A 7,607-nucleotide genomic window follows, 5' to 3' on the forward strand; every position below is an offset into this window, starting at 1 on the left:
GCTCTTGCTTTTGAAAATGTTTCAGAACCGAATCCTCTTGAGGTTTCTCTTGAGTTGGATTTTGATTTAGGTAACCTTGAGGTGTAGCGGTTTGTCCATTCCTCCAAATGAAGTTGGGATGATTTCTCCAGCAAGGATTGTATGTGTTAGAGGTGGGCCCACTGAAAGGTCTTTGGTAATTGCTTACAGCATTGGATTGCTCATTTAATCCTCTTGAAAGGCAGAGATAGTTGGACAGTTTTCAGTAGTATGAATGTTGCAACCACAGATGCTACAAACAATTTCCTTAGCCTTATCCTTCTTAAATTCCATGGCCTCGAGTTTCCTAGTGAGATTAGCTACCTTAGCATTAATATCATCGTCTTCTCTCAGGAGATACATTCCACCCCTTTCCTTGGAGTGAGTCGGCCTAGACGTAGTACTAGGTCTAGGGGAGATATCCCATGTTTGTGTGTTCTCAGCAAGTTTATCAAAGTAATCCCACACTTCATCGACTCCTTTATTCATAAACTCCCCATTACACATCGTCTCGACTAATTGGCGCATGGGAGATGTCAGTCCATCATAGAAAAAGTTCGTGATGCGCCACGTTTCAAAACCATGTTGTGGGCATGAACTGACAAGATCCTTGAACCGCTCCCAACATTGGAAGAATGTTTCATCCTCCCTTTGGGCGAAGTTCATGATCGACTTTCTTAGGGTGTTCGTCTTATGGTATGGGAAAAACTTCTTTATGAACTCCCTTGTCATGTCATTCCATCTGCCAATTGATCGAGGACGTAGTGAATGTAACCACGTCTTGGCTTTCTCTTTCAAAGAAAAGGGAAAGAGTTTCAACCTGACCGTGTCATCAGACACGTTAAGAAAGTATAAGGTAGCTATGATCTCGTCAAATTCTTTTAAATGTAAGTAAGGATTCTCTGACTCAAGCCCATGAAATTTAGGGAGGAGTTGGATCACCCCTGGCTTGATATCCATGTGTCCTTCATTCTTAGGAAAAACCATGCATGAGGGCGTACTCACCCCCGCCGGTTGTAAGTAATCTCGTAAGCTACGAGGCGGGGGTGCTTGATGCACCTCATTCTCATCCTGAAGATCTTCTATCCTAGGTTGGGGTAGAAGAGGTTGATTTTCAACCATATCCTCAATTAACTCAGGGAATTTCGAGCGGTGTCTAGTCCTGCGATGGACAGTTAACCCCTCAACTAATCCTCCTTCAGTCAAGAGACGTCGAGTGTTGTCACGAGCCCACTTGGGCATGAAACACTCGCAGCCCTCAATCAAATTCTAAACCTAATCCTAAGAAGGGAAATAAAAATCTAAAAAGAGAAAGAGGGTTGGAAGGAAGTTACCAAATTGGAGTCCCTAAATTGAAACCTGCAAAATAGAACAAAACAAGTTAGTTTCTAAGAATAGCAAGCCTATAAAATTCCTAAGAAAAGAAATATAGAAATAAAAAGAAACAAGGAAGAATTCCTAAATTAGAAAGTAGAAATTTAGAAAGAGCATACCGAATTAGAAATTTCTAATAAGCCTACAAAACAGAAAGTCTAAAAATAGAAAATTTCTAAAAATAAAAAAGGAAACAAAATTAGATTCTAAAAGAGTTAGAATTTAGAAACTTACTAAAAAGGGAATCCTAATCTAGAAATAGTATGAAAGAGAGAAATTACCAATTTAGAAACCTATCTCAGAATCCTACAAAATAAGAAAGTTGGGTTAGTTTCTAAAAAAAAAGGAAAACTATCTAAAAATAGAAAGTTATTTAAATAGAAAATTTCTAAAAATTAAAGAAAAACCTGGAATTAGAAAATTCTAAAAATAGATCCAAAAAAATCAGAAAAGTCCTAATCTTAAACTAATCCTAAAACCAGTTAACTTCAGGAAACGTAGCCGTCAATCCCCGGCAACGGCGCCAAAAACTTGTTCACACCCCAAGTGCAGGGTTGTGATGTAGTAATAAACTCGGTAAGACCGAGGTCGAATCCACAGGGACTGAAACCTGTACGTTATCTGAAAATAACCAGATCTAGAACTAGGCTAAGATGAAATCTAAACCAATTGTGATTTGAGGAATAATGGTGAAATATTAATTTAAACTTAAAGAATTCAGAGAAAGTGAACTAGGGATTCAGAGGATCCACTTGTAGAGATCAGGGAGATCTTATGCCTGCTTCATGGATATTTTACTGAACTTACTTGATATAGTTTTCAAGAGATGAAAGGTATAAGAATTAGGTATGATTCTATCACAAATCCATGCCTAAGAGACAAGGTAAACAACAGAGCTTAAACCAATCCATAACCAACCAAAAGATCTATGAGTGTTTAGGAAGGATTCCATCATCCAACCATGTCTATGAGACGATGGCGAACAACAGGGTTTCCAAACATCAAAATAAAGGGAAAGGAATTATTCAAGCCATCACAGATCTACTGTAATTTAAATCACAACAAACCATTAATGACTAAAAGAATTTCTTAAATCGAAACAAAGTCAATCAGTTCAGTTCAAATCAAACCTGTAGAAGCTCCCATCACGCCACAAGCTTCACCTCTTAGCCCTAGCTAAGGGATTTAGCCTAACATAATCATAGGAAAAAGAAGAAAAATAAAGAAAAAATACATAAAAATTCCAAACACTTCTCTCTCCGCCTCTCTCTCTATATCTGACGTTCCCTATTCAAGCATACCCTCTTCTCCACATTTGGAACTCTTTTTATAGCTTTTGGAGTGGTGGAAATCGGATTTGGGAAGCTATCGCACGCGCAGCGAAAGCCTTTTCACAGCCAATTTTGGGGCTTCATAACTCTCGCGTTCCTTACATTATTTCTGTAAAATCAGCGTCTCTTGGAAGTATTTTGGCTGGCCTACACGATGGACGGTTCAGATCTGCAATATGATCAAAGATGGTGGGCCACAACTGCCTGGAAGATCAGATTTTGCGGACGTGCATAGCCTTTCGCACATCCAGCGCTGACGTGATCGGTGGGCCCCACAGAGGTATTTTTGGGAAAATCCACCCCGTCCATTAGATTCAGGATGAAATTTCAGTCAAGAATGGGTGGTTTTGAACGTCCATTGATGCGGCCCAGAGAAGAAATCTCCCCAAAAATCATTTTGAACGTCGCAAGACTGCCTGTTTGTGGCCTCTGTATCGCGCACGTGTGCTTGCATGGGTCCAAAAGTTTAGCAATGTTTTGTAGTAGTCGAGGCCCTCTACACGATGGACGGCTTGGATCGTGCACTGGGACAATGTGTGGGGCCCACTAGCGTCCGCAAAACGGACAGCATTTGTCCATTTCAACGTGCCAAAACGGCAATTTCCGTTTTGGAAGAAGATGCGGGTCAGCGCTGCTGACCCGCTTTAGTAAGTTTGGTGCGGCTCGGGTACGTGTACACGTGAGGTGTACACACCTCACGTACGAGCCCCACTGTGATGTGATTCGAAAATCTGATCCATCCATTTACTTTCTCATCTTATCTATACCATTGAGACCAAAGTTGAGACAGTTCCAAATATCAGGTGGGCCCAGAATCAACGGTTTATGGGCTGATCTGTCAGTTGGGGTACTTCCATAGTGATCTGAGGGCTGAAATTTGATATGTACGGTTAATTTATGGCCCTCAGGCCATGTATAAAGTTTTGAGCCAATCAGATGGTAAGAACTATGTGATCTTGCATTTTTCACCAATTTCGGGCCTCTTTAACGTGAATGACTTGATTTTCTCGGATCCCTGGTGTGTAATTCCATCGATCTTGGTCCCCTGGAGTCCGTCCCTTGCCTTGGGTGTCATCAGAGCGTTAAATCCATGGTTTAAGCACTCTTTTTCAGTTCATGCTTGTAAATACACTCTGTATCACAAAACATGATTAAGTCAGGCTATTAAACGGTATCATGCTTGTAAATCCATGCAATAACTGGGTCTGATATGCAATATTTGACCCTCAACATCAGGGGGGTGACAGGGCAGCCCCAACAGCCAAAGAGGTGTCCCATAAGGCCATTGAAGGGAATTAGTAGAACTTAAGGCCATTTGGCCCAAATTTAGGGAATAAAACCCTCGAACTTTCCCTCTCACTTACTCCCACAACAAACTCTAGCAACAAAAGAGAGAGAAGAGAGAAAGAAGAGAGGAAGAAGAGCTAGAAGGAGAGTGTAGTAGGATGTGGGCCCCAATGAACTTGGAACCTTAGAGAATCTCCTTCCTCTTCCCCATATCCACTACTACAAGCACAACTTTCAACCAATCGGGGAGGTAACCACTCATCTTCTCTAGAAATTCTTTATGTTGAGTTAGGCCTTGCATGTAATCCTAACATGCAAATGCATTTGACTCAGGACCTCAGCAAATCGACCCGCGAGTTCGGCGCCCCTAGATTGATTCTGCAAGCTCTCAATGATCCATAGGTGCGGACCATTATCCTTAGGTAGCCAAGTGCCAATTTTAGAGTAAATTTAATGATTGTGAATGATAGAATGATGTGCATGAGTGATTTAAGAAAAATCTAGCTAGGAACCTATATGATAGGTCCACCAACATTTATGCAATGATAAATTATTGTTTGATTGGTCTTCAACATATTTGAGCATGAAATTGGTGTTGCATGTTCATTTCACATCTAATTTTTGCATGATCTTCCCTGTAGGGATTGCATTATTCCTTATTGTATTTTGTACTATGAGTGATGTGTTGACCTTGGTCTCCTAGGTAATCTAGCACCACACGCACACATGTTTATTTTATGCTATTAAGTGTAGTTGCATTCATATTAACTACCTGAAATCTTATGCTAGATGTATTGTACGCATGATTCTACCTGTACTAGAAGATGAACTCATAATTACTAGAAGTGTTATTATATGTAGCACATTTTTTAGATTGGTCAAGGAACCGAGATTTGTGAAGGTGGTTCCATTGGTTAGACCATCCTATGACTAGACTGACTGATTTGGGCGGATGCGAATGGGCGACAGTAGTGGGACTACATAAGCTGCTTGTGCCCGATGTCATGTGTTACGTACTCGCCTAAACTTCGACAGTCTAGTCCACTGACTGACCAACCATATTTGTTAACCATGTCTACTCACACCTGTTTGGAACTTGGAACACCCCTCGCTAACTGACGCCCACTGACAACGTTAGACATTGATCCAAAGTCTCGTGAGCTGTGTATGGTGGAATGGGACGCTATGTCCGAGCTATCGGCCTACGCTGGGGTGACGAACCTCCCCGTAGTCACCGCTAGTGATCCTGCTTCCCAACACTCCTCATGTGCTTGAAATCGGAGATGGGGACCCCGATGGGATCATGGATCGGAGGGTCCTGGCCTCGTACGTTTAGGGGCCTTGGTCTCCCAAATGGTTGAGGGCATTGATACCGTCAGGGTATACCAGTTTCCCCAACCTGCTTGATGAACGAAATAAATTGAAGACTTGGCTAACACGCTCATGATCGCATCACATTAGTTAGGTTGGTGACTCGGCAGTTGAGGTCGCAATGAGGGAGCGTTGGTCATGTGCGATCGTTAGACGAAGTTGATCGAGGGAGTGTTGTTGCGAGGTCATGCATCATACCATAATTCATGCATATGCATTAACAAGATTAGTTAGAGATTTATGGATGTATTTTTTCATTAAATTCATCATAGAATTGATACTTGATGTAACTTTAAGGCTAATAGCACCCACTGAGTTGATCACTCGCTCCCACTCTGGGACGGTATTTTAAAACACCAATCGGACCCTTCAGTAGATGCAGGTGATGCTGAGCTCGACGAGTTGAGTGGTGCCAGCATAGACGAGGAGGACGAGCTATTCTACTTCCAACTTATGGGCAGGTCACCATAGATTGAGTGAGCTGTCTATGGGATTGCTGAGTAGTAGATTCAGTGTACTATTCTTTTGGACATCTCATTTTTTTTTTTGTATTTTATCGGGCGACGCCTTGTGCAGCCCGTTGATATTTTTTATAGACTTGTATACATTAGTTACTTTCATTTCAGTAGACCAGTTGTGATTGTGGTTTATGTTTCGGTCAATTCCATACTGCTAATTAAATTGGATTATATGTAAAATATTAAAATTTGGTTAGAAGTGACACCTGGGACTTTGGGAGTCGAGTGTATGCACGACCAGCAAATTTCAGGGCATTACAACAGTGCTGATGCTGAAGAATGAATATAAGGTAATGTCCTGGGGGGGGGGGAGTGAATAGGGCTTTTCAAATAATTTTCCTATTTAAAAATCCTAAATGCCTAACTTAAATGAGTATTCACTTTTAAGCAAGGCAATATCACTCTAACGGCTTCCAAGCTAGTTAGAGGATCCAATCGTGAAGACTATTAAAGATATGCAGATATAATAACTAGCCTAGTGTCATGCGCTTGTGTGTGGAATGTGCTTCCTATCAATGAATAACATTCATTCAATCATGTATACAAAATTAAACATTCAAACATATATAAGCATGATTAAATAGATGTACAAATGAACATTCTAAACATAAGCATTTACAGTGGTTCGGCTACATGCTTACTCCACTCCCGATATCCACACTCAATCCCAGAGTGCACCAGATTTCACTATTAATGATTTTAAATAGGTTCACCAATAACCTTTATAGTCCTACACTAAGGACAGACATTTAAGCCCATCGGCCAAGGTCCCACACTAGGCACCTACCGTTTAGGCCCACCAGCCAAGGTCTCACACAAGGTACCTAGTGTTTAGGCCCACCGGATAAGGTCCCACACAAGGCACCTGCATTTAGGCCCACCGACCAAGGTTCCACACAAGGCACTTACTATTTAGGCACACTGGCCAAGGTCTCACACAAGGCACCTACCTTTAGGCCCACCGACTAAGGTCCCTCACAAGGAACCTATACGAGTTTGTTGATGGTAAATTCTTAGTCTCAATCCTACACGAGGAAGGAGACTAAACTTTTGAACTCATAAAATGACACTAACTTGTCGGATTGAGTTCTCTCTTGTAGCTTGTCTTGGGTAGCTTGATCTTTGTGCTTTCATGCTTGAATCAGCTTCCCGGTGCTCGCCCGATCGCGTAGCTTAGATTTACCTATTAATTTAGCTTCACAATCTTCAACCTTGCATAAGATATACCTAAAAAGGTGACCAAGGTTATGAGAGTTGGTTGAATCTCTAATTAGGTTTATGAATAGATTTCCTAAGAGATTCAACTGATGGATACACTAGAGTATAGATGAGACTCAGGATATACCTATAGGTTTGGTCTCAATACTCTAGTGAAGGGTTGAGATCATGTTCTTCATAAGTAATAGCTTTAAACGCTCATGAGTGATGAATCACGATGAAGGGAACATGAATCTCATGTAGATATAGTCTAGGATGAGAGATTTGAGTTTGGGACAACCTATAGATTCTGAAATGCCTAAATCCACACTTTCTGTAAGTTTCTGCAAGCCGTTTTTATAGGAAAAAGCTTCCAACGGATAGAAAATAGCTATAAAATAGCTAGTTTACGATGCTACCGAAGTGACCTTTGGTACCACTCAACTTCTTCGGTGGTACTGAATTAAATTCCCTAAGTAGTTGACTGAAAACAGTCCCTTTCGGTGGCACC

General features: G+C 41.2%; 1 non-coding gene across 1 annotated transcript; it reads left to right on the plus strand.

Moving 5' to 3' along the window:
- The first annotated feature begins 595 nt into the window (after positions 1 to 595).
- On the plus strand, positions 596 to 702 carry LOC131228415 (small nucleolar RNA R71). Its single transcript, XR_009162918.1, has one exon. It is a non-coding gene; the product is annotated as a small nucleolar RNA R71 (small nucleolar RNA).
- The last annotated feature ends 6,905 nt before the right edge of the window (positions 703 to 7,607 follow it).

Source organism: Magnolia sinica, chromosome 15 (assembly GCF_029962835.1).
Source record: "Magnolia sinica isolate HGM2019 chromosome 15, MsV1, whole genome shotgun sequence".
Classification (NCBI taxonomy): Eukaryota; Viridiplantae; Streptophyta; class Magnoliopsida; order Magnoliales; family Magnoliaceae; genus Magnolia; species Magnolia sinica.